The following is a 26,644-nucleotide window of genomic DNA, read 5'->3' on the forward strand; positions in this document are numbered from 1 at the left end:
CCATAATCACTAAGTATTCAGTTATAAAATTATTTTTAATAGATGCATATTATTGTGTTGTATGAATTTTTATGATTTATTGAACCAAGCCACTTTTGAAAGTCTTTCTTCTTTTTTTTTTTTTACTAATACTTTTATAAGTAAACTACAATCAGCTTCCTTATAGCTAAATTTTGGTGCACATCCATTCTTATTTATTTAGGATTAATGAGTAGAAATGAAATTGTTAAGTTATTGGGCATGCGGATTTTTAGGGCTTTTGATTTATATCACCAACTTGTCCTTCAGTGCATCAAATTGGTCTTTAGGATGAAAAATCAATAATAAGTAGCAAATATTAAAAGTGACCAGCATTAGAAATGCTGTTTGACCATATGACACATAATTCTTTATACCCTGGCTCCAACAATCCCACTTCTGGGTATATATCCTGAAAAATTGAAATCAGGATGTCAAAGAGTTATCTGTACCCTCATGTTCTTTGCAGTATTATTCTCAAAATAGCCAAGACAGTGAAACGGCCAAAGTGTCTATAAATAGATGAATGGATAAAGAAAATGTAGTACATGCAGTGGACACTGTTCAGCCTCAGAAAAGAAGGAAGTGCTGTCATTTGCAACAACATGGGTAACCTGAAGGACATTATGCTAAGTGCAATAAGCTGGACACAGAAAGAAAAATCCTGTATGATCTCACTTATATGTGGAGTATTAAAAAGGTAAATTTATAGAAACAGACAATGAAGGTGGGGAGATGGTCAGAGGGTACACAGTTTCAGTTAGAGAGGGAGTCAGCTTAGGAGCTCTGTTGTACAGACTGGCCAATATTTACTAATATTGTATATGTGAAAATTGCTGAGAATAGATCCTTCTCTAACAACAAAAAATAAGCATGTAGTATGGTGGCATGAGCCCGGAGTCCCAGCTACTCATGAGGCTGAGGCTGGAGGATCCCATGAGCCCAGAGATTCAGTTCCAGCCTGGGCAACATAGTGATACCATGTCTCTATTTCAAAAAAAAAAAAAAAAAAGTATGTGAATTGATGGATATGTTAATTAGCTTGGTTTAACCATTTCACGGTGTGTATGTCTATGGAAACATTACGTTGTACACTGTAAATATATTTGTCAACGATACCTTAATATAGATAAATAAAAAATTTGAGAAGTAAAACATAATTCCGGATACCTTGACTAGAAATGGGATCATCAATTCACGTTATTATAATAGCTGTAATAATAGGTAGCATTTACTCAAATACTTTCCCAATGCACCAGGAACTTTTCTAAACCATTACATTTAATCCTCAAAATAATTCTATGAGGAAGGTGCTATCATTACTGTTACTGTTATCATTACCCCTATTATTTTATACCTGAGAAAACAGAAGCGCAAAGAGATGCTGAAAGTTACTCGGCTTACACGCAGCAGATCCGGGAGGCCCTCCGGCACTGAGGGTCACTGTTCATCACCAGACTCTGCTGTCTTTCAGGCTTTATGTTGTAGACGTTCTCATATTTGTGTTTTAGAAAAATATATGTAGTATGAATTTTTTTTTTAGTATGTGTGCCCAGCCTTAGAAAACTAGTTGCAACATGTGATACCATTAAACAGTTTACTAGACCTGGCCTCTTCAGATTTGCCCAAGGCAATTATACAGGAAAGATAAGAAGCTCATGCATGTACTTTTTTCGTCTCAAGGTGTGGCTTTCTGGTACTAAGTCTACAAAATTTAGCCACATTACAGGATAGTCATATCTTGGAAAACTACTGTCAATGCCATTTTATACCAGTAAGTTGATAGTTATTGTATCACTAAGCCTTGCAAAGTGGGCATTTTATAAATATTAAGTGAAAGAATGCAGATACTTGGAGAAGGATCTGTTATAGCTTTGCTTTGTCTATTTAACAAATACACAGAGACCACCAAATTAAATATGTAGTGTTGATATACAAGAAAATATGGGGAAATGTGTGCTGTCCTATGAACATAGCTTATAAAGAATTATGTTCTGTTTGGGGTGTTGGAAATTATCAAATAGAGATCCAGGGAAGGTATTAGGATTCTGAGGAATCTTGAATTATGTTAATAACAGGAGACTGGGATTGGTCTCAGGAGATGATGGGAGCTGGCATGGTGGCTCACACCTGTAATCCCAGCACTTTGGGAGGCCCAGGAGAGGGATCACTTGAGGCCAGGAGTTCAAGACCAGCCAAGGCAATAGAGCAAGACCTGTCTCTCTAAACAACAGAGAGAGGGAGCAAGAAAGAAAGAGAAAATGGTCTTAAAATACTAAAAAATGAACTTGCATGTGTTTTAATGCCTAGTTTTATTGAATTCTTATAAAACTACTTTAATAGAAGTAGAAAACCATTCTTACCTCCTTTGGGGTTAGAATATACATCAGGTGCGATAACACGAATATTTTTTAAAGTAACAAGTGGTTTAAGCAAGATATAAGGTTATTCCTCTCTTATGTAAAGTCCACTCTGGTGTGGTACTCTGCCCTATCAAGTTGTCAAGGGCCTGGACACTTTTTATCTTGTTGCTCTCAAGGTATTATTCTCATCCACAGGGACTAACTTGGCTCACCTCACGTCCGAATTGCAGCTTTTGGGAAAGGGGAAGAGGAGGTCCCTTCTGCTCACAATCCATTGACCAGAATTTAAGCACAAAGCCACATCCACCTGCAAGGAAGGTTGAGAAATGTAGTCTTTGCTGAATGTCCATGTGCCTAGCAAAAAAATTAGTGATGATAAAAGGAAGGGAGAACAGGGGACAATTAGCCTCTGCCACGCTTCTTTTTTAGACATGAGTACAGCAGTCTTTAGAAAATAATTTGTTCAAGGTCACACATCAATTAAGGAAAGATAGTTGAAAGACTGTTTTATAAAGAGGGAATAAATAGACTTATGCTAGGTACATTAGAGGGGAGAACTAGGACCAATGGGGAGATGTTAAAGATGTCTCTATTCAATATAATATTAGAACAAATAACTTATAACATTTAGAAGACTGGTGAATCGGCTCTTATCAATACCAGCGGTTGAATGACCTGGTCCATTTGTCAAGAATATTATTCTTCAGTAGGAGGACGGGTGGCCTAGAAGATTCCTAAGGCTGTTTCTAACTCCCAAAATTCTATGCTTAAGCTTTCAGTTTTATCTTCTGCTAAACTTTTCCTAAAGTTTTCATTGTAGCTAGGACCGGTTACTTAGACGCGCGTTAGCCAGCCGTGCCTGGGTTGCTGCCTCCTGCCTACACTCTCCTCTTCCCACCTTTTCTTCACTCTTTCAGTCCACACGAATTGCAACCATTCTTTAAGACCTGGATCAAATGTCTCCTAAGTTTTAAACCCACACTTGTTCCGGACTTGCAATCCACCCACAACTTCTCTCCAACTTACTCTACATACTGTGTCCTTAATAAATGTTGGTTATTTGTTGAACGAGTGAAAACTTTCTTCACCATCCCACTACGATTTCACCTCTCATTAAATTCTTATCATTCTTGTTTTTACCATTTTGTACCAAATTTGTTCTTTTAATTACCTTCATGAAAAATTACCACCCAGTATAAAGTTTGCAGTAATGAAAATAAATGCAGGAAAAGTAGAATGGAGGAAGGGTTTAGCTGAGAGTGTAAATGGTGGTCACAGAAGTGTCCGGGAAGGGAACTCCATAGCAAGGTTTTTAAAAAGTCTAGCTGGAGGAGAAATAATGATAGAAGGAACAGTACTGTACCCAGTGGCAGGAGACAGCATAGCATGTTGAGGGTATTGTGAGCATAGTGGTATCTTACGGCTGCCATGCTGCCACATACGGCAGTGTACAGGGAATGGTCAGAAGCAGGGAATGACTTATACCAAGTTAGCAGGTTGGTGTAGACCTGGAATTGTAAAGAATTCTCATTAGATGAGCTTAGCTTTCTCAGTAGCAACCAAGGAAGGTGGAGGAAGAGACATGAGAATAATAAAAGATCAGAAAAGCTTTCACCAGGAATGGGAGAAGTCAACCAAAGGCAAGTCTAAAAGGCTCAACTGAGATTTGAAAACACGAGTTTCAGTTATAGTAATATGTGTTCTTGAAGTTTGCTCCAGCAGTGCTCATAGGTTAGGTATGGGAGGAAATGTACAGGAGGATGGATTCAGGTTTAGAAATGTTTAGGTATGCAGAAATGCCAAGGAGGCAGGGGAATTGAGAGCGTTGGTGAGAAGGAATTTAAGGAAGCAGTTATGGGATCTAGATTGCATAAAGGGAAAAAGCAGACGGGAGAGATAAATAAAGAAAATATAGAAGGGTTGACGATGAAGGCCTCAGTGATATCAAAGGGACGTCTGTATGGAAGGAACGGCACCGTGACAGAGTTGGGGTGGCAGGTAGGGGTGCGTTCATAGAGAGTGGCATAGTAACGCTTGAGATTATTTCAGTTGAGCAGACTAGAAAGTTGCAAGTAGCCGGGCGTTGTGGTGGGCGCCTGTAGTCCCAGCTACTTGGGAGGCTGAGGCAACAGAATAGCTTAAGCCCAAGAGTTAGAGGTTGCTGTGAGCTGTGACGCCACAGCACTCGACCGAGGGCTACATAGTAAGACTCTGTCTCAAAAAAGAAAGAAAAAGAAAGAAAGTTGGCAAGGGTGTGGGTGTTGGAGAAATGGTACAAAGAATGGTGTGGGGCAAAGAACTCTGAGTCTAGGGTGTTACTTTACTTGTGTGGCATTAAAATAGCCCGTGTGATTGCAGGTGTTGGGGTGAAGACAGGACGATTACAAGACAGGTACTTCACAGTGACGTCAACCAGGAGGGGAAGAACACTTTCAGACCTCAGCTCTCTCTCAGCCACCCACCACAAATTGTCACAGACCTTGCTCACACCTTATGTTCACATGTTCAGGCAAGCAGGTGGTGCATAGCAAAAGCATAGAGTGGGCCTTCTTTGGGGGAGGTTTGTTAATTAAGAGAAAGAGAAAAGTGTAGAATTAGGTAAAGGAGAAAATATGAGGTGGTGCCTGTGGCTCAAGGAGTAGGGCGTCAGCCCCATATACCAGGGGTGGCGGGTCAAGCCAGAGCCTGGCCAAAACTGCAAAAAAAAAAAAAGAAAATATGAACAAACGGCAATTTTATTCTATGTTTATTTTTAGGATAGGGGCCTGAACATGGTTACAAGTTGGGGCAAAGGAATAGTGTAAGAGAAAATAAGCGTGCAAATACTCAGAAAACAAACTGATGATTGAAAGTCTAACTGCTGGAGGCGGAGCAAGATGGCAGCCGAGTAACAGCTTCCTTGCATCTGGGCACTGTGAGTCTGGGGAGATAGGACTCCAGGCATCTCTGGCTGGTGGGAACTGCCTATCATCACTCCTATGAGGATACAGGGAGTCAGCGAGAGACTTCTGGACCCCAAGAGGAGGACTAAAACAGTGGAAAACCGGCAAGTGGTCGCGTGTGTTCAATCCGTCTAAACCCGCCCGCAACTGTAAGTTCAGTAGCAGCGAGACTGCAAACCAGAAAGGCCTTACCTGTGAACTGTTTTGATGTCCTTGGACTTGGCACTGAGTTGAACTGCCTTGGAGAAGGCCTGAGCGGGAGTGCGGAGAACTTTGGCCGTTGTCTAGGGCCCCAGTCTGAGCCGCTGAGCCAGACGGAGCTGATAGTGTTTGGCGGTGGGTCACACGGAACCATTGTCAGTGATCTGCCCCGGCAAGCTCCGCCCTCAGGGTCACAGAGCTAGAAACGGGTGGGAGCTGGTAACCCAGCAACCAAGTAGCCTAAGGGTGGGGTCTGAGCCACCTTGCAGCCCTAACCCTCAGGGGCAGAGTGAGACCGGTTTTGGCACACTGGGTAAGTGGATAGCCACTTCAGCAGTGATTCCAGCGAGAAAGCTGGGAAAGCTTCTGCTCAGCAAGTTTACAAGTTCAAAGTGCCTTTTAAGTGGGCTGAAGAGAGATTTAGGGTGTCTACCTGCTGGGGTTTGAGAAATCAGCAGCCTCTAGTCGTATCAGAACTGTAACTAACATCTCATACCCCAGAAGACCATGTGTTGCCCAGACAATATTCAATAACATATACAAACTGCTTTGTTTTTGGTTGTGTATTTTTTTCTTTTTTTCTTGTTTGGTTGTTTTTTTTTGTTTGTTTATTTTGACGTTGTTGATGTTCTTTTGTTTTTTAATTTCAATCTTTTCCATACAGATCCCTTTTTCTTTCTCAATTTTTCTAGTTTAATTATAATTTCCCATTGCTGCCTTTTTTAATAACTACAGCTTCATTTTTGCTAGTTTTTCTAATGCTATCATTTGGTTTTTCACCCAATTTTATCCCCGTAAAGTTTTCTGTTTGCTTGTTTTGGTTTGATTTATAGCATTGTTGTCTTTCCTCTCTACTTGGTGGAGGTGGGGTACTGTGTCTGATCAGGTTAGCAAAGAGCTGCTGACCTCAAGGGAACCACCCAACTGGGCACCCCCAGAAGGTGGGGGTTTTTAAGGTTGTGTCAAAGTACCCTACTGTACACCTATATTGCCCTGTCTCCCTCTTTCTGTGCCTCTCTTCTTTTTGTCAATATTCCTTATCCCCATCCCCTCTCCTTTCTCTATCTTTCTTTTTTTTCTTATCACTCGGTCCTCCTTTCTTTCATCCCTTTTTTGCTCCTCAACCTTCTCACCCTTCTGGTCCTGTAACCCTTAGTCCACAGGCACAAGAACTTAAAGAGCAAGAGGAAATGAAAGGAAAATTAGGGCAAGGAAACAGATAAAAGAAATCACTCATGAGGAAGAATCAGCAGAAAACTCCAGGCAACATGAAGAACCAGTCCAGAACAACCCCGCCAAGGGACCATGAGGTAGCTACTGCAGAGGATTCCACCTATACAGAAATGTTAGGAATGACAGAAAGGGAATTTAGAATACACATGTTGAAAACAATGAAAGAAATGATGGAAACAATGAAGGAAACTGCCAATAAAGTGGAAAATAACCAAAAGGAAATCCAAAAACAGAATCAAATCAGAGATGAACGATATGAAGAATATAAAAAGGATATAGCAGAGCTGAAGGAAATGAAGCAGTCAATCAGGGAACTTAAAGATGCAATGGAAAGTATCAGCAACAGGTTAGACCATGCAGAAGAAAGAATTTCAGAGGTAGAAGACAAAGTTTTTGAGATAACTCAGATAGTAAAAGAGGCAGAAAAGAAGAGAGAGAAAGCAGAACGTTCCCTGTCAGATTTATGGGACTTTATGAAGCGTTCCAACATACGAGTTATAGGAATTCCAGAAGGGGAAGAAGAATGCCCCAGAGGAATGGAAGCCATACTAGAGAATATTATAAAAGAAAATTTCCCAAACATCACCAAAGATTCTGACACACTGCTTTCAGAGGGATATCGGACCCCAGGTCGCCTCAACTCTAACCGAGCTTCTCCCAGACACATTGTGATGAACCTGTCCAAAGTCAAGACAAAAGAAAAGATTCTGCAACCTGCCAGGAGTAAGCGCCAGTTGACCTACAGGGGCAAATCCACCAGATTGACCGCAGACTTCTCTAATGAAACTTTCCAAGCAAGAAGACAATGGTCATCTACCTTTAATCTACTTAAACAGAACAATTTTCAGCCCAGAATTCTGTACCCTGCTAAGCTAAGCTTTAAAATTGACGGAGAAATCAAATCATTTACGGATATACAAACATTGAGGAAATTCGCCACAACAAGACCAGCTCTACAGGAAATACTTCAACCTGTTCTGCACATTGACCACCACAATGGATCGGCAGCAAAGTAAGAACTCAGAGATCAAAGGACAGAACCTAACCTCCACACTGATGCAAAAGATAAAACTAAGCAATGGACTCTCACCAAATAAGACAAATAGAATACTACCACACTTATCAATTATCTCCATAAATGTTAATGGCTTGAATTCCCCACTGAAGAGACATAGATTGGCTGACTGGATTAAAAAACACAAGCCATCCATTTGCTGTCTGCAAGAAACACACCTGGCTTCAAAAGATAAATTAAAGCTCTGAGTCAAGGGTTGGAAGACAATTTTTCAGGCAAATGGAATTCAGAAGAAAAGAGGAGCTGCAATCTTATTTTCAGATACATGTGGATTTAAAGCAACTAAAGTCAAAAAAGACAAAGATGGTCACTTTATATTGGTCAAGGGAAAACTACAACAAGAAGACATTTCAATTCTAAATATTTATGCACCCAATTTAAATGCTCCCAGATTCTTGAAGCAGACCTTACTCAGTCTGAGCAATATGATATCTGATAATACCATCATAACAGGGGACTTTAACACACCTCTTACAGAGCTGGACAGATCCTCTAAACAGAAATTAAACAAAGATATAAGAGATTTAAATGAGACCCTAGAACAACTATGCTTGATAGACGCATATAGAACACTCCACCCCAAAGATAAAGAATATACATTCTTCTCATCACCCCATGGAACATTCTCCAAAATTGATCATATCCTGGGACACAAAACAAATATCAACAGAATCAAAAGAATTGAAATTTTACCTTGTATCTTTTCAGACCATAAGGCACTAAAGGTGGAACTCAACTCTAACAAAAATGCTCAAGCCCACCCAAAGTCATGGAAATTAAACAATCTTCTGTTGAATAACAGATGGGTGAAGGAAGAAATAAAACAGGAAATCATTAACTTCCTTGAGCATAACAACAATGAAGACACAAGCTACCAAAACCTGTGGGATACTGCAAAAGCAGTTTTGAGAGGAAAATTCATCGCTTTAGATGCCTACATTCGAAAAACAGAAAGAGAGCACATCAACAATCTCACAAGAGATCTTATGGAATTGGAAAAAGAAGAACAATCTAAGCCTAAACTCAGTAGAAGAAAAGAAATATCCAAAATCAAATCAGAGATCAATGAAATTGAAAACAAAAGAATCATTCAGAAAATTAATGAAACAAGGAGTTGGTTTTTTGAAAAAATAAATAAAATAGATAAACCATTGGCCAGACTAACTAGAAATAGAAAAGTAAAATCTCTAGTAACCTCAATCAGAAACGATAAAGGGGAAATAACAACTGATCCCACAGAGATACAAGAGACCATCTCTGAATACTACCAGAAACTCTATGCCCAGAAATTTGACAATGTGAAGGAAATGGATCAATATTTGGAATCACACCCTCTCCCTAGACTCAGCCAGGAAGAAATAGACCTCCTGAACAGACCAATTTCAAGCACTGAGATCAAAGAAACAATAAAAAAGCTTCCAACTAAAAAATGCCCTGGTCCAGATGGCTTCACTCCAGAATTCTATCAAACATTCAAGGAAGAGCTTATTCCTGTACTGCAGAAATTATTCCAAAAAACTGAGGAAGAAGGAATCTTCCCCAACACATTCTATGAAGCAAACATCACCCTGATACCAAAACCAGGAAAAGACCCAAACAAAAAGGAGAATTTCAGACCAATCTCACTCATGAATATAGATGGAAAAGTTCTCAACAAAATCCTAGCCAATAGATTACAGCTTATCATCAAAAAAGTCATTCATCATGATCAAGTAGGCTTCATCCCAGGGATGCAAGGCGGTTTAACATACGCAAGTCCATAAACATTATCCACCATATTAACAGAGGCAAAAATAAAGATCACATGATCCTTTCAATAGATGCAGAAAAAGCATTTGATAAAATCCAGCATCCTTTTCTAATTAGAACTCTGAAGAGTATAGGCATAGGTGGCACATTTCTAAAACTGATTGAAGCTATCTATGACAAACCCACAGCCAATATTTTACTGAATGGAATAAAACTGAAAGCTTTTCCTCTTAGAACTGGAACCAGACAAGGTTGTCCTCTGTCACCTTTACTATTCAACATGGTGCTGGAAGTTCTAGCCAATACAATTAGGCGAGACAAGGAAATAAAGGGAATCCAAATGGGAGCAGAGGAGGTCAAACTCTCCCTCTTTGCTGACGACATGATCTTATACTTAGAGAACCCCAAAGACTCAACCACAAGACTCCTAGAAGTCATCAAAAAATACAGTAATGTTTCAGGATATAAAATCAATGTCCACAAGTCAGTAGCCTTTGTGTACACCAATAACAGTCAAGATGAGAAGCTAATTAAGGACACAACTCCCTTCACCATAGTCTCAAAGAAAATGAAATACCTAGGAATATACCTAACGAAGGAGGTGAAGGACCTCTATAAAGAAAACTATGAAATCCTCAGAAAGGAAATAGCAGAGGATATTAACAAATGGAAGAACATACCATGCTCATGGATGGGAAGAATCAACATTGTTAAAATGTCTATACTTCCCAAAGCAATCTACCTATTCAATGCCATTTCTATCAAAGTACCTACATCGTACTTTCAAGATTTGGAAAAAATGATTCTGCGTTTTGTATGGAACCGGAAAAAAACCCGTATAGCTAAGGCAGTTCTTAGTAACAAAAATAAAGCTGGGGGCATCAGCATACCAGATTTTAGTCTGTACTACAAAGCCATAGTGCTCAAGACAGCATGGTACTGGCACAAAAACAGAGACATAGACACTTGGAATCAAATTGAACACCAAGAAATGAAACTAACATCTTACAACCACCTAATCTTCGATAAACGAAACAAGAACTTACCTTGGGGGAAAGACTCCCTATTCAATAAATGGTGTTGAGAGAACTGGCTGTCTACATGTAAAAGACTGAAACTGGACGCACACCTTTCCCCACTCACAAAATTTGATTCAAGATGGATAAAGGACTTAAATTTAAGGCATGAAACAATAAAAATCCTCAAAGAAAGCATAGGAAAAACACTGGAAGATATTGGCCTGGGGGAAGACTTCATGAAGAAGACTGCCATGGCAATTGCAACAACAACAAAAATAAACAAATGGGACTTCATTAAACTGAAAAGCTTCTGTACAGCTAAGGAGACAATAACCAAAGCAAAGAGACAACCTACACAATGGGAAAGGATATTTGCATATTTTCAATCAGACAAAAGCTTGATAACCAGGATCTATGGTGATCTCAAATTAATCCACATGAAAAAAGCCAACAATCCCTTATATCAATGGGCAAGAGACATGAATAGAACTTTCTCTAAAGACGACAGACGAATGGCTAACAAACACATGAAAAAATGTTCATCATCTCTATATATTAGAGAAATGCAAATCAAAACAACCCTAAGATATCATCTAACCCCAGTGAGAATGGCCCACATCACAAAATCTCAAAACTGAAGATGCTGGCGTGGATGTGGATAGAAGGGAACACTTTTACACTGCTGGTAGGACTGCAAACTAGTACAACCTTTCTGGAAGGAAGTATGGAGAAACCTCAAAGCACTCAACCTAGACCTCCCATTCGATCCTGCAATCCCATTACTGAGCATCTACCCAGAAGGAAAAAAATCCTTTTATCATAAGGACACTTGTACTAGACTGTTTATTGCAGCTCAATTTACAATCGCCAAAATGTGGAAACAGCCTAAATGCCCACCAACCCAGGAATGGATTAACAAGCTGTGGTATATGTATACCATGGAATACTATTCAGCCATTAAAAAAAATGGAGACTTTACATCCTTCGTATTAACCTGGATGGAAGTGGAAGACATTATTCTTAGTAAAGCATTTCAAGAATGGAGAAGCATGAATCCTATGTACTCAATCTTGATATGAGGACAATTAATGACAATTAAGGTTGTGGGGAGGGAAGCAGAAAGAGGGACGAAGGGAGGGGGGTGGGGCCTTAGTGTGTGTCACATTTTATGAGGGCAAGATATGATTGCAAGAGGGACTTTACCTAACAATTGCAATCAGTGTAACTGGCTTATTGTACCCTCAATGAATCCCCAACAATAAAAAAAAAAAAAAAAAAAGAAAGTCTAACTGCTGTTTTTGTTTTAAAATATTTTTTTTTCTGTCTTAAAACTTGATTATTGGCCAGGCGTGGTGATTCATGCCTATAATCCTAGAACTCTGTGGGCCCAAGCTGAATGGATTGCCTAAGCACACAGGTTTGAGACCAGCCTGAGCCATAGTGAGACCTCATTTCTAAAAATAGCTGGGCACTGTGGCAAGCACCTATAGTCCCAGTTACTCAGGAGGCTGAGGCAAGAGGATCGCTTGAGCCCAAGTTTGAGGTTGCCGTGAGCTATTACACTATAGCACTCAACCAAAGGCGACAAAATGAGATTCTGTCTCAAAAGAAAAAAAGTTTGATTATTGGTTTTAAAATAAATTCTCAGACTTTTCCTAATCAAATGATAATATCCAAGCATTGTAGCTGAGAAACTGCTTACACACAAGACATGTGTGTGTGTGTGTGTGTGTGCGTGTGTGTGTGTCTGTGCCTATAATCCTAGCACTCTGGGGGCCCTAGCACTCTTAAGCTGTCGCCCTGGGCAGAGTATTGTAGTATCACAGCTCACAGCAACCTCAAACTCTTGGCCTTAAGGGATTCTTTTGCCTCAGCCTCCCAAATAGCTGAGAGTATAGGCACCTGCCACAATGCCCGGCTGTTTTTTTTTTGTTGTTGTTGTTGTTGTTATTGCAGTTGTCAATTGCAGTGGTTTAGCTGGCCCAGGCCAGGTTCGAGGTGTATGTGTCTGGGTGTATGTGGCTGGCGATTCAGCTAGGAGCGCTGCCTAAACTCTTGGGCTTAAGCAATTCTCATGCCTCAGCCTCCCAAGTAGCTGGGACTACAGGCGCCCACCGCAACACCCGGCTGTTTTTTTATTTTTTGGTTGTAGTTGTCATTGTTTGGTAGGCCCTGGCTGGATTTCAACCCGCCCGCTCTGATGTATGTGACTGGCGCCCTAGCCACTGAGCTACAGGCACCGAGCCTCCTTGATCTTCTCCAGATATGTCTTGGTGACCTGTACGTGTTTGTTTGTTTTTTTAATTCACTACTTAATATCCCTGTACCATAAACCCTGATGAGTTTTGTCTTCTGATATTACACATTTTCCTTTTGATAATCACACTTTGAAACTAACAATGGAGGATTTCTTTTATAAGGCACAGCAAAAGTTCATTAAATTCCTATTTCCCTTGCTCTCAATATCTTTCATTTGCAAGACAGTTATTCCAGACATGCGTGTAGAAGACCCCAGGAGTTTAGGAAGAAGAGAATCATTTTACCTAGGGACTCAGGAAATGCATCGTAGGAAAAGCTTTTGAGTAGAGTCTTGAATCATAATACTTGTGCTTTATGTGATGCTTTCTATTTATATTATACTGTTTAATTTTCAAAATACTATTTGAAATAAGTTTTTGTAACCATTTTGAGACAGGCGGGACAACATGGCAGGCTTTCCTTCTTTGTTAAGGCTGAATAATATTCTATCATAATAATACACATCACATATCAGTTGATGGAATGTTTCTGTATTTTGGCTTTGAAACATCTATGTTCAGTTCTATGTATTTCTCTTTGAAATACTGCTTTCATTTTCTTTGGATATATACCCAAAAGTGGAAGTGCTAGATCATTTTGTGGATCTACTTTTGTTTATTTATTTATTCATTTATTCATTCATTCATTTTAGAGATGGGTTCTTGGCTCTGTTGCCCAGGCTGGAGTGCAGTGGTGCAATCATAGCTTACTGCAGCTTCAAACTCCTGGGCTTAAGTGATTCCTTCACATCAGCTTCCCCAGTAGGTGGGCTACAGGCATGCACCACTATGCCCAGTTAATTTTTTTTTTTTTAGAATGAGGGTCTTGCTATGTTGCCCAGGCTGGTCTCAGACTCCTGGTCTCAAGCTGTCCTCCTACCTAGACTTCCCATAGTGCTGGGATTGCAGGTGTGAGCCACTGTGCCTGGCCTCTATTTTTAATTTTTTGAGGTACACCACCCGTACTGTTTCCTACAACATACAAGGCTTACCTATTCTCCATATCCTCAGTGATGCTTGTTACCTTTTGTCTTTCTGATAATGGCCACTTTAACCACTTTAATGTGAGGTATTATTAGGTTTTCATTTGCATTTCCCTTAGGATTGATGATCTTGAGCACCTCCTCATAGACCTGTTGGCCTTCTTCTGTCTTCTTTTTTATTGTCAATTGACAATATGTAATGGCATAATTTATGAGTACAAAGTGGAATAATTAAATCAAGCACCTTATATCCATCACCTCAAATACTTTATTTTTTTTGTGGTGAGAACATTTGAAATTTATTTTCCTAGTGTATGTCTTCTTTTGAGAATGTTTATTCAAGTCCTTAGTCCATTTTTTGATTGAATTATTTGGCATTTCTTTTCCTATTGAGTTATATGGCTTCTTTATATATTTTAGATGTTAACTCCTCATCACATACGTGGTTTGTAAATATTTTCTCCCTTTCTGTAAGGACATACATTGTTTTTTTAGATGAAATTTTTCATTAGGACGAATAAGCGTCTCTCTGAATAAGCGTCTTTGTTACATGAAGCTACAGACTTTTTATAATAGATACAACAGATTATAAGCAAGCAAGTACTCAACATTTATTCAGGACCTATTGTGTGCTAAATAAATAATGCTATGTTTTTTATACCAAATTTCTTATTTGAACAGTTCTGGGCAGTGAGCAATGTCTGCTGACAAATTTGCCTGGAATAGGGCTCATTGTTTTCTTTGTCTCTCCTCACCATGGAAGAGGAAGCTCTTCCTTTGTCCCAGGCAAGTCCCTCCAGTGACCATCGGATCCCATCCTCTCTGACACTGTCAGGGGTGGGCTTCTCCTGGCACCATTATTTATGCCTCTCACTTCTTTATCTTCTCTTCAGTAAAAGGCAGACAGAAGCCAGAGTACATAGGGGAGTAGAGACAGGGAACACAGACTACTCATTTCAAATATTTTAATTATAAAGTAGAGAAAATTAGGGTGGCAGCCAAATGGAGATACAAGTTAAAGGGAGGATTTCATCTTAACATTCAAGAAGACACTTATTCATGCCTTAGCGCTGATAGAAGGAAGCAGTGTTATCAGTGACTTCTTTGTTGCTAAATCCCCAGGATTCTTCTTAGTTATTATCTTACCTGACCTCTGTGCCACATGTGATAGTGTTGAGCAATTCTTCCTTTAAAGTTAACCCACTTGATTTTGATGATAACATAATCTCCTCTGCTTCCTCCCCTCTTGGCCTTCGGTCTCCTTGCCGGGCCTCCTTCTTCTCCGCCCTAAATATTTGTGTTCCTCTCCTCTTCCACCCACTCTCTCTGAATACCCTTGTCCATTCCCGTGGCTTCATGACCATTTACATTTGTATTTCCACCTTCTTTGAGTTCTAGTCCTTATATAACTATCTGTTTCGTAGACATTTCTACGAGTGAGGGACTCACAGGCTCCCCAACCTTAAAACGTTCACAACTGAATTACCATTTCCCTCATTCCCTACCCCCACTGGCAAAATGAATGAATGAATAAATAAACAAGTAAATACATTTTAAAAGAAACAGTAAAGGGCGGCGCCTGTGGCTTAGTGAGTGGGGCGCCAGCCCCATATGCCGAGGGTGGCGGGTTCGGACCCAGCCCTGGCCAAACTGCAACAGAAAAATAGCCGGGCGTTGTGGCGGGCGCCTGTAGTCCCAGCTGCTCGGGAGGCTGAGGCAGGAGAATCGCTTAAACCCAAGAGTTAGAGGTTCTGTGAGCCGTGTGACGCCACGGCACTCTACCCGAGGGCGGTACAGTGAGACTCTGTCTCCACAAAAAAAAAAAAAAAAAAAAAAAAAAACAGTAAAATCTCATGTCCAGTTTTTCCCAATGAATACTATTTCTGTCCACCATTTACTTGATACAAAAATACTATGGAGTGTGAGAGATTCATTTATCCTTAGTATTGTAACTTAAAGTCACAATTTTATAGGTCTAGTTTATCCTGAGTCTTAAATTTTTGTTTTTGACTCAGTTTCTAAAAGCTTCTTCTTTCTCAAGAACCTATATCTTTTTTTTTATTATTAAAATCTTCATTAATATTATTGAAAAGGAAGACTCAGCACCTGTAGCTCAGGAAGACTCAGCACCTGTAGCTTAGTGGCTAAGGTACTAGCCACATATACCAGAGCTGGCAGGTCCGAATCCAGTCCAAGCCTTCCAAACAACGACAACTCCAAAAAGAAAAAGGTTGGGTATTGTGATGGGTGTCTGTAGTCGCAACTACTTGGGAGGCTGAGGCCAGAGAATCACTTAAGCCTAAGAGTTGGAGGTTTCTGTGAGCTGTGATGCCACGGCACTCTACCTAGAGTGACATAGTTAGACTATCTCAAAAAATATATATATATGTAGAAGAGGAGAAAATTCTGTATTTATAAATTTGACCATTATTTTACTCTGGTGGGCATATTTAGGTGAATGTAGAACTAGGTATTTGTATCTTGATAATAATAACACCTTCTAACATTTTTTTTTTTTTTGAAACAGTCTCATGTCGCCACCATGGATTCATAGCTCACAATAGCCTCAAACTCTTGGGCTTAAGAGATTGATCCTCTTGCCTCAGCCTCCCGAGTATCTGGGACTGCAGGCACCCACCACAATGCCCAGCTATTTTTTTTAAGAGACAGGGTCTCACTCTTGCTCAGGCTGGTCTCGAACTCCTAAGCTCAGGCAATCCACCTGGCTCGGCCTCCCAGAGTGTTAGGATTACTAGCATGAGCCACTATGCCCAGCCTTTCTAACACTTCTTATTGAGATTAAACTGTAAGTCAGGCAGTGTTCTAAACACTGTTTAATAATGGATTTGGTTTTCCAGAATTCCCATGAATGGGTAGTAGTCTCATCCCTGTTTCACTGAGAAGGAAAAGGAAATGCAGAGAGGTTAGGGAACCTAACCATGTCTGCTGTGATAGTTGGCAAGATGCAGAGGCAGGTGGCTCGGTGCCGGTTGCTCAGTGGTTAGGGTGCTGGCCATATGCACCAGGGCTGGTGGGTTCGAACCCAGCCCAGGTCTTCCAAGAACGATGACAACTACTGAGGGTGACATAGTGAGACTCTGTCTCAAAAAAAAAGTCTCAGCGCTTATAGCTTAGCAGCTAAGGCGCCAGCCACATAAAGTAAAATATACTTTTTACTATTTCAGAATATTATGTGGGGTACAAATACTTTTGGTTACATAGATTGCTTTTGGAATGCTTGAGTCAGGGCTGTAAGTGTGCCCATCATCCAGATAGTGTTTACTGTACCCCTTAAGTAGGTTTTCACCCATCCACTGTTCCCTTCACCCATTCCACTTGATTTCCATTGAGTTTTACTTCCTCTGTGCACATGTGTGCTCATTGGTTAGTAACCCCCTAAAAAAAGAAAGAAAAAAACACCATTGAGAGAGTAAAAATGCAAGTCATACAGTGAAAGATGTTTGCACATACAAACACATACACATACTTGACAAAGAATTCATACCTAGAATACATTAAGAGCTCTTACAAATTAGTAATAAATAGGACAGCCAACAGTTCTTAAAAGAGGGTACCCCAGTGTCCAAATAACATATGAAAGAGTGGTTGGTATCATCACTCATACAGGAACTACACATTAAAACTACAGTGAGCTATTATCACACACTCATCAGAACAACTGAAAGTTTGGGACAACTGAAAATTTGGTAAATTTCAGTATATTAGGGGGTACATGTGTTTTGTTTACATACTTTGTTTTTTGCACAAATTGAGTCAAGGTTATAAACGTGTCTTCCACCCAGACAGTGTGTACCGTACCCAAGAGGTATGAATTTACCCATCCCCAATTTTCTTCAACCCACTTGAAGCATAAACAATACCCATAGCAACATTATCTTCTGAATCTTCTGTTTATTTTATGTCACATTCAGTAGCTTTATCCTTTTATCTTAGAAATACTTGACTTTCCACACAGCATCAACACAAGTCCTGTTCTGTTTTTTGTTTCTTTAAAAGTGGTTAAGCAACTGTATAAAACTCAGGAAGTTAATGACTCACATAACGAAAAGCATTTACTAATGTGACTTTTGTCTCAATTGCCAAGTAGTCTGAGTTTGTTTCCGTGGTAACCCATCAGTGTAACAAAGTGACAGACTAGCTTTGTCACTTTTTTTTGTCATTTGTTTAGTCTGGACAGCTTTCTGATTCCTCTGTGTGTGCGTATGTGTGTGTAATGTGTATACACTACAGATTATCATCATTCTGAGTAATAGCCTAAGTACACAAACAAAATCTTTTTATTTAGAGATTGTGTAAGAATTCAAGGCTATTATTTTGATGTTACAAAAGTAAAAGATTAAATTAACATATCTTTCTACTTCAGTTCCTATGAAGAAAGGAAATTTTTAAAAAACTGAGCCCATTAGGAAGAAAAAAAAAAGGACACAGTTAGCCTTCTTTAAGCCTATCCAGTTTTTTTTTTTTTAGAGTGACAGGGTCTTAAATTTTTACAAAAAGGAAAAGGAAAAAAAAGTACCAAAAAAAAAAGGAAAGAGAGAGACAAGGTCTCATGCTGTCACCCAGGCTGGCGTGCAGTGGCATGATCGTAGCTCACTGTAACCTCAAATTCCTGAAGCCTATAGATTTTTTAAGTTCATTTACAGTATTCATTCATCTATAATCATAGGAGCATCTGCCAGAAACAAGGCAGGGAAACAGGAAATTAGGAGCTATCTTGGGTGAAAACTGAGTGAATAAGGGAGGAAGCCAACTCAGCCAGCTCTTCCCACCCTGTCAGGGGTGACAGTGCTCTGGGACAGGGAAGGGAGGACACTGGAAAGGGAACCAAGGCAGACTTGGTCATATGGGACGTCCATCTTTCGTCTGAAGGCTGAATTGGGGGGAAATGTCTAGAGGAAATCGTGACTGAGCAAAATGAGTTAGAATTAAACTGGTAAGTGTGAGCAGAGAAAGGGGGAGGGGATGGCACACAAGGAACAGAAAGCGTCATGAACAAAGGCGTGTGAGTAAGAAATAGTATGACATCAGCAGATTTCTTTGGGACAACAGATAATATGAGACCTAACTAGATAGGCAGGAGTTTACTCACAGAGATACCACGTGAAGGACATTGGACTTAATCCTATGAGATACGAGGAAGTAGTGAAGGATTTTAAACAGAAGAAGGATGTTGTCAAATGTATATTTCTTTTTTTTTTGTAGAGACAGAGTCTCACTTTATGGCCCTCGGTAGAGTGCCGTGGCCTCACACAGCTCACAGCAACCTCCAACTCCTGGGCTTAGGCGATTCTCTTGCCTCAGCCTCCCAAGTAACTGGGACTACAGGCGCCCTCCACAACGCCCGGCTATTTTTTGGTTGCAGTTTGGCCGGGGCCGGGTTTGAACCCGCCACCCTCGGTATATGGGGCCAGCGCCCTACTCACTGAGCCACAGGCACCGCCCCGTCAAATGTATATTTCAAAAGGAGCTCTCTGGTAGCAATGATAGGGGTAGATTTAAACCAGGACCATTATGGAGGCTGTTTCTGTATTTTAAGGGAAGAAATATTGAAAGTCTGAATTAGGGTAGTGGTGCTAGATGCAGGAACGGACTTGATTAAGAATAGTTAGGAGGTAGCATAGGCAAAGACTGGTAGCTGGAAGCAGTCATTTGTAGTGTTGTCCCAGAATAAGTAACTGGGGCAAAAATATCAATCAATGGAAGTTTATTAAACCAAAGTTGAGGACACGCCCGGGGAAAAAAAACGCAAACCACAGATAAAGCTGTGTCTGTTTTTCCAAAGGGGAATTTGAAAGTTTCGGCATTTAAAGGCATACAGAAAGAAAAAGAAGGTGGGGAAAGAGCATAGCCAGACAAATGGTGACATTGTTGTGAGACCCAGGAAAATCTACATTGTACATAAGATATCTCCAATGCTAGAAGAGAAAAAAGGGAGTGAAGGAAGTATCAGTTATGTAGATGTCCCTGGTTAGGTGGAAGAATAGGCCTGATCCTACCTTGTCCCTTCTGCACCTGTGAAGATAAACCTATAATTCATTATTACTGTAAAATGGAAAGACTTTAGCCTACAGATCTAAAGCTACAATTTGCATGTCCTTGCTTATGGGAAACGAGCAAGGAATTTCTTTTCTTTCTTTGTTGCCCAAGCTAAAGTCCTGGGACATCATCATAGCTCACAAAAACCTCAAACTCTTGGGCTCAAGTGATCTCTTGCCTCAGCCTCCCAAGTGGCTCGGACCACACGCAAGCACCTCCATGCCTGGCTAATTTTTCTATTTTTAGTAGAGACAGAGTCTCACTCTTCCTTTGGCTGGTCTCAAACTCCTGAATTCAAATTATCCTCCTGCCTCAGCCTCCCAGAGTCCTAGGATTGCAGGAGTGAGCCACTGCGCCTGGCCAAGGAATTTCTTTGATGAATGATCTGTGGGATCAGTTCTTCACAGGTTTCTGAAGCCTTTACCTTCTCTTTTGTATAAGGAGTTGCAGGGATGGGAAGGGGGTGTCCTGAGATCTTTATTTTCTACAGTCATGGTCAGTTATTCATTTGGTCAACAAATGTTTATTGAATGTTTACTGTGGTTGGCAGACTATTGTCCATAGTTTTATGCTGAACTCTATTTTCTGCCTTTATCATTTCAGGGTTCCTTCTCCAATTAAGGATACTTTGTTATACACCTCGTGAGGTGATTAATAGACAAGTATGTTCTTCACAGACCTCAGTCATCTCAACCTAACCTCTCGTCTTGGATCATGAGACATTTTGCTCACATGAGAACCTGTTTCAGAGTCCTAGCACATCTGTCATCTGCTGCTGGGGAAGCAGTATTCATGTTTTAGATAGTGTTTTAGTCCCTAGGAAGTGTACTTGAGCTTATCAGTGGCTTGGTTTGGATGGGGCTCTATAGGTCATGAAAAATATGTATGATAGACATTTGCACTCGACTGTTTATTGCATCTCAATTTACTTTTGCCAAAATGTGGAAACAACCTAAATACCCACCAACCCAGGAATGGATTAACAAGCTGTGATATATGTATGCCATGGAATACTATTCAGCCATTAAAAAAGATGGAGACTTGGCTCAGCGCCTGTAGCTCAGCAGCTAAGGCGCCAGCCACATACACTGGAGCTGGTAGGCATGAATCCAGCCTAGGCCTGCCAAACAATAATGACAACTACAACCAAAAAATAGCCAGGCATTGTTGTGGGTGCCTATAGTCCCAGCTACTTAGGAGGCTGAGGCAAGAGAATCACTTAAGCCCAAGAGTTTGAGGTTGCTGTAAGCTGTGATGCCACAGCACTCTACCCAGGGCGACAGCTTGAGACTCTCTCAAAAAAAGAAAAAAAAAATGGAGACTTCACATCTTTTGTATTAACCTGGATTGAGTTAGAACATAGTCTTATTTTTTTTTTTTTCTTCGTGAGACAGACTCTCACTTTATTGACTTTGGAAGAGTGCCATGGTACCATAGCTCATGGCAACCTTAAACTGTTGGGCTTAAGCAATTCTCTTGCCTCAGCCTCCTGAGTAACTGGGACTACAGGTGCCCACCACAACGCCCGGCTATTTTTTAGAGACTGAGTCTCACTATTGCTCTGGCTGGTCTCAAACTTATAAGCTTAGGCAGCCACCTGTCTCAGCCTCCCAGAGTGCTAGAATTATAGGCATGAGCCACTGTACCCGGCTGGAACACATTCTTCTTAGTAAAGTGTCACAGGAATGGAGAAGCAAGAATGTACTCACTTCTAATGTGAAGGGGGTAGATGATCTAATGGGGGGGTAGAGGAATGAGGGAGCAGGGAGAGGAGAGGAGGGAGGGAGATGGGGGGTTATGGTGTATGGCACCCCTCTTGGAGGTGGGACACAATTATGAGAGACTTTACCTAACAAATACAATCAGTGTAACCTGATTCTTTGTACTCTCAATGAATCCCAAACAATGAAAATAATTTTTTTAATTAAAAAAAATACATATGATAGGTTCCAAAGCATTCTATCCATACAGTAATTTTTTTTTGGTGGGGGGGGGACAGAGTCACTTTGTCACCCTTGGTAGAGTGCTGTAGCCATAACAGCTCACAGCAACCTCAAACTCTTGTGCTCAAGCAATTCTCTTGTCTCAGCCTCCTGAGTAACTGGGTCTACAGATGCTTACCACAATGCCCGGCTATTTTTAGAGACAGGGTCTCACTCTGGCACAGGCTGGTTTTGAACCTATGAGCTCAGGTGATCTACCTGCCTCAGCCTCCTAGAGTGCTAGGATTACAGGTGTGAGCCTCTGCACCCGGATACATGCAGTAATCTTAAGTGAGGGCAGCAGGGCTCTGAGATTCCTGGAGTACCTACCACAGTGTGGATAAAGTTTGAACTTAAATATTCCTTTATTTGGGGATGGTCAGATCTAGTCTGAGCTACATATAACAAAACTCAGAGGCCGCATGCAGTGGCTCATGCCTATAATCCTAGCACTCTGGGAGGCCGAGGCGGGTGGATTGCTTGAGCTCACGAGTTTGAGACCAGTGTGAGCAAGTGCAAGACCACATCTCTAAAAAAAAAATAGCCAAGCATTGTGGAGGGCACCTGTAGTCCCAGCTACTTACTTGGGAGGCTGAGACAGGAGATTCGCTTGAGCCCAAGAGTTTGAGGTATGTGAGCTATGATGCCACCGTACTCTACTGAGGGCAACAAAGTGAGACTCTGTCTCAAAAAAAGAAAAAACCCAGAATAAGCATTTAAATAATGAGATGCAGGGGTCCTCAAACTAAGGCCCGCAGGCCACATGAGGCAGTGTGATTGTATTTGTTCCCGTTTTGGTTTTTTTACTTCAAAATAAGATATGCGCAGTGTGCATAGGAATTTGTTCAAAGTTTTTTTTTATCTTAAAATGCCTTAGTTTAATAAGTTATTTGTTTCCATTTTTTTATTAGTAAATCATAGCTGTGTACATTAATGCGATCATGGAGCACCATACACTGGTTTTATAGACCATTTGACACATTTTCATCACACTGGTTAACATAGCCTTCCTGGCATTTTCTTAGTTATTGTGTTAAGACATTTATATTCTACATTTGCTAAGTTTCACATGTACCCTTGTAAGATGCACCGCAGGTGTAATCCCACCAATCGCCCCCCCATCCTCCCCACTCCTTCTACTCCTTCCCCTTATTCTTAGGTTATAACTGGGTTATAGCTTTCATGTGAAACCCATAAATTAGTTTCATAGTAGGGCTGAGTACATTGGATACTTTTTCTTCCATTCTTGAGATACTTTACTAAGAAGAATATGTTCCAGCTCCATCCATGTAAGCATGAAAGAGGTAAAGTCTCCATCTTTCTTTAAGGCTGCATAATATTCCATGGTGTACATATACCACAATTTATTAATCCATTCGTGGATCGATGGGCACTTGGGCTTTTTCCATGACTTAGCAATTATGAATTGGGCTGCAATAAACATTCTGGTACAAATATCTTTGTTATAATGTGATTTTTGGTCTTCTGGGTATATACCTAGTAGAGGAATTATAGGATTGAATGGCAGATCTATTTTTAGATCTCTAAGTGTTCTCCAAACATCTTTCCAAAAGGAATGTATTAATTTGCATTCCCACCAGCAGTGTAGAAGTCTTCCCTTTTCTCCACATCCACGCCAACATCTCTGGTCTTGGGATTTTGTGATACAGGCTAATCTTACTGGACTTAGATGATATCTCAAAGTAGTTTTGCTTTGCATTTCTCTGATGATTAAAGATGATGAGCATTTTTTCATATGTCTGTAGGCCATGCGCCTGTCTTCTTCAAAGAAGTTTCTCTTCAAGTCCCTTGCCCAACCTGCGATGGGATCACTTGTTCTTTTCTTGCTTATATGTTTGAGTTCTCTGTGGATTCTGGTTATTAAACCTTTGTCGGAGACATAACCTTCAAATATCTTGTCCCATTCTGAGGGCTGTCTGCTCCCTTTACTTACTGTGTTCTTGGCTGTGCAGAAGCTTTTTAGTTTGATCAAGTCCAAGTAGTGTATTTTTGAAGCTGCTTCAATTGCCTGGGGGGTCCTCCTTATAAAACTCTGGGCCAGACCGATTTCTTCAAGGGTTTTCCCTGCACTCTCTTCTAGTGTTTTTATAGTTTCATGTCTTAAGTTTAAATCTTTAATCCAGAGAAACTCTATCTTAGTTAATGGTGAGAGGTGTGAGTCCAGTTTCAGCCTTCTACAGGTTGCCAGCCAGTTCACCCAGCATCATTTGTTAAATAGGGAATCTTTTCCCCCACTGAATGTTTTTAATTGGCTTGTCAAAGATCAAATAACTGTAAGTAGCTGGGTTCATCTCTTGGTTCTCTATTCTGTTCCAGACATCTACTTCTCTGTTTTTGTGCCAGTACCATGCTGTTTTGATCACTATCTATTTATAGTACAATCTCAGGTCTGGTAGCGTGATTTCTCCTGCTTTGTTTTTATTTCTGAGTAATGTCTTGGCTATTTGAGGTTTTTTTCTGATTCCATAGAAAATGAAGTATTATTTTTTCAAGATCTTTAAAGCATGACAGTAGACCTTTAATAGGGATTACATTAAAATTGTATATTGCTTTGGGTAGTATGGACATTTTAACAATGTTGATTCTTCTTAGCCATGAGCATGGTATGTTTTTCCATTTGTTAACATTTTCAGCTACTTCTTTTCTTAGAGTTTCATAGTTCTCTTTATAGAGATCTTTCACGTCCTTTGTTAGATAAACTCCCAAATATTTCATCTTCTTTGACACTACTGTGAATGGAATAGTGTCCTTAACTGTTTTTTCAGCTTGACTATTGTTGGTATATATAAAGGCTACCGATTTATGAATGTTGATTTTGTAACCTGAGATGCTGCTGTATTCCTTGATCACTTCTAATAGTTTTGTAGTAGAATCCCTGGTGTTTTCGAGATATACAATCATATCATCTGTGAGCAGTGAAAGTTTGATCTCTTCTGACCCTATATGGATACCCTTGATCGCCTTTTCTTCCCTAATTGCGATGGCTAAAACTTCCATTACAATGTTAAAGAGCAGTGGAGACAATGGGCAGCCTTGTCTGGTTCCTGATCTGAGTAGAAGTGATTTCAATTTAACTCCATTCAATACAATATTGGCTGTGGGTTTGCTGTAGATGGCCTCTCTCAGTTTAAGAAATGTCCCTTCTATACCATTTTTCTTAAGTGTTCTGATCATGAAGTGATGCTGGATATTATCAAAAGCTTTTTCTGCATCAGTTGAGACAATCATATGGTCTTTGTTTTTTAATTTGTTTATGTGCTGAATTATATTTATAGATTTACATATATTGAACCAGCCTTGAGACCCTGGGATAAAACCAACTTGGTCATGATGTATAATTTGTTTGATGTGTTGCTGGATTCTGTTTGTTAGGATCTTGTTGAATATTTTTGCATCTATATTCATTAGTGATATCGGTCTATAATTTTCTTTTCTTGTTGGGTCTTTTCCTGGTTTGGGGATCAGGGTGATATTTGCTTCACAGAACGTGTTGGGTAGTCTTCCTTCTTTTTCTACATTTTGGAACAGGTTGAGTAATACAGGTACTAGTTCCTCTTTAAAGGTTTGGTAGAATTCTGATGTGAAGCCATCTGGTCCCAGGCTTTTCTTTTTAGGGAGATTTTGTATGGTTGATGCTATTTCAGAACTTGATAATTGGCCTGTTGAACATTTCCATTTGATACTGGCTAACTCTTGGAAGGTGATGTGCTTCCAAGTATTGGTCAATTTCCTTCAGATTTTCATATTTCTGAGAATAAAGTTTCTTGTAATATTCATTAAGGATTTTTTGAATTTCTGAGGAGTCTGTTGTTATTTCATCTTTGTTGTTTCTGATTGATGAGATTAGAGGTTTTACACTTTTTTTCCTGGTTATGTTAGCCAAAGGTTTATCTATTTTATTGACCTTTTCAAAAAACCAACTTTTTGATTTATTGATCTGTTGTATAATACTTTTGTTTTCAATTTCATCTAATTCTGCTCTAATTTTGGTTCTTTCTTTTCTTCTACTGGTTTTGGGGTTGGAATGTTCTTCTTTTCCAGTTGCTTGAGATGTCCCATTAAGTTGTTAACTTCCTCTCTTTCCGTTCTCTTGAGGAAGGCTTGCAGTGCTATAAATTTCCCTCTTAGGACTGCCTTTGAGGTATCCCAGTGGTTCTGATAATTCGTGTCTTCATTGTCATTTTGTTCCAAAAATTTGGTGGTTTCCTTCTTAATCTCATCTTTGACCCAGCTATCATTCAGCATAAGGTTATTTAACTTCCATGTTTTTGTATGAGTATACAGATTCCTGTTGTTACTGAGTTCAACTTTTATTCCATGGTGGTCCGAGAAGATGCAAGGAATAATTTCTATTCCTTTAAATTTACTGAGGTTAGACTTGTGACCTAAGATGTGATCAATTTTGGAGTATGTTCCGTGGGCTGATGAGAAGTATGTGTATTCAGTTTTGTTGCAATGAAATGTTCTGTAGATGTCTGCTAAATCCAAATGTTGGATGGTTAGGTTTAAACCAAAATTTCTTTGCTTAGCTTCTTTTTTTTTTTTTAAATAGTGTTGTTTATTCCATTTACATTTATATGATTAAATCTGTCATGTTGCTATTTGTTTCACATCTGTCCCATCTAGTCTTTATTCTCTTCTTTCTTTTTTATCTTCTTTGTGGTTTTTGTCCAGGGCTGGGTTTGAACCTGCCACCTCCAGCAT

The 26,644-nt window shown here is 39.9% G+C and overlaps 1 protein-coding gene across 2 annotated transcripts in view; it reads left to right on the forward strand.

Annotated features, from left to right (window-relative positions):
* The window catches only part of EEIG2 (EEIG family member 2), a 77,943-nt gene that overhangs the window by 9,628 nt on the left and 41,671 nt on the right, over positions 1-26,644 (forward strand). Inside the window, exon 1 of one of the 2 annotated variants that reach the window (XM_053591939.1) lies at positions 20,574-20,599. The exons of the other annotated variant lie outside the window; for it this stretch is intronic. The gene's annotated coding sequence lies outside the window, so the exon portion shown is untranslated. Of the gene's footprint in view, positions 1-20,573; positions 20,600-26,644 lie in introns of those variants that run through there. 2 annotated transcript variants of the gene reach the window in all.

Source organism: Nycticebus coucang, chromosome 5 (genome assembly GCF_027406575.1).
Source record: "Nycticebus coucang isolate mNycCou1 chromosome 5, mNycCou1.pri, whole genome shotgun sequence".
NCBI classification, from domain to species: Eukaryota; Metazoa; Chordata; class Mammalia; order Primates; family Lorisidae; genus Nycticebus; species Nycticebus coucang.